Source organism: Lipotes vexillifer, unplaced genomic scaffold (genome assembly GCF_000442215.2).
Source record: "Lipotes vexillifer unplaced genomic scaffold, Lipotes_vexillifer_v1.1 scaffold134, whole genome shotgun sequence".
In the NCBI taxonomy this organism is placed as follows: domain Eukaryota; kingdom Metazoa; phylum Chordata; class Mammalia; order Artiodactyla; family Lipotidae; genus Lipotes; species Lipotes vexillifer.
Genome location: NW_006787464.1, coordinates 156,333 through 157,760, shown reverse-complemented (window position 1 = coordinate 157,760; position 1,428 = coordinate 156,333).

Sequence of the window (1,428 nt, the reverse complement as noted above, 5' to 3'; positions counted from 1 at the left end):
TAGGGAAATTTTTACTTCTAGTGGTCACACAACGTTAGGAATCAGTTACAATTTAAACATTTTTGAAGTGGTATTTTATTAATAGCCCTCACTGGTGACATAGACTGAGGTTTATTTTAGACATATTATAAATTAATTATTACACATACACTTAACCAGAACAATACCTTAATTATGTAGTTTGACCTCAACATGTATAACTTTTGAACACATCTATTATATATGATTTTCTCCTCTACAGGAAACATTTTTCTCTATCAGTAATGCACTATTAACATGATCTAGTTGTTGAGACATGCAAAACAGCCTCAAGAGATCAGATTGGATGTTGTCACTGTTTTTGTTGAAATGGAATTCAACTTGTAAATATAATTATCCTTGGTTGTTAGAGCGATCACTTTTCATTTGAATTCTAGTCGTGTCTCTAGAACTTAAAAGGAAAGTGAAGAGTCTGAGGCAGGGTTTGGACATTCAGGTCATGACAAAAAGCAAAAAGGGCTGGGGTTGGTTGGTACAGATAGTAGATGAGTGTGGAACACTTAAAATTAGCCTTCAGATCTATTAAGGGATATTGTTCAGAAAATGAGAGTCAGCTGTTCTCTGTCTTTTATGATGAAAACTCCCTATCAAGTGGGCTTATGTTTTTGCATCTGGAATTCAGAGTAGCCAAAAAGTACTCCCTCTTGGAAAGTGAATATTGAATATTCCTCCTGGAATTGAATATTTAGATAAGATTCGGATCTTACTCTCTGGAGATAGTGGCTTAAATTTAATTGATCCTCCAAAAAAAACCCCAATTAAATTCTGGGTCTCCTTATACCTTTTATTAATAAACAAGTAAACAGGGATGCACAGGATAGGGTCTCCCATGACCCCCATCACATGCAAAGATGCTGAGCATTTATTCTTTAGGGACACCCAGGTTCTGTAAGTAAGAAGCAAGGAGGCAAAGGCCATCTAAAGTGGGAGACAGGCCTTGAAGCCTTTTGGCTCCCTGCCAGCCCCTAGAGAACTGCCCCTTTCCTCAGGTAGGAGGTAAAGCAGCTCTCAGTGGATGCACTGGTGTCTGAAGTCATTAAACAAAACCCTGAGCCTCTCTAGTTCTCTCTCTGTACTCAGTCTCATCTCTGAGAGCGTGGTGTCTGTGTGGTCCTGCCTGAAGGCATTGGTCAGAACTGACTGATTTCTCCAGGACGGTTCTATGATTTTATCAACATGCATAATTTGTAAGCTCTGAATTACTTTCCTCTTAGTAAACCTTTCCTAGTACTGAGTAAACATCTTCCTGGGGAGGGAAAGCAAAATATTCCCACTCTCAAATTATGTTCATGTGCTTTGCAAACCTTTAAAGTCTCAAGGAAGGCTGGGTGCCTGACTTCCAAGGAAAATGTCAGTGCACCTTGACTCGAGTACATAAAACAACAGTTA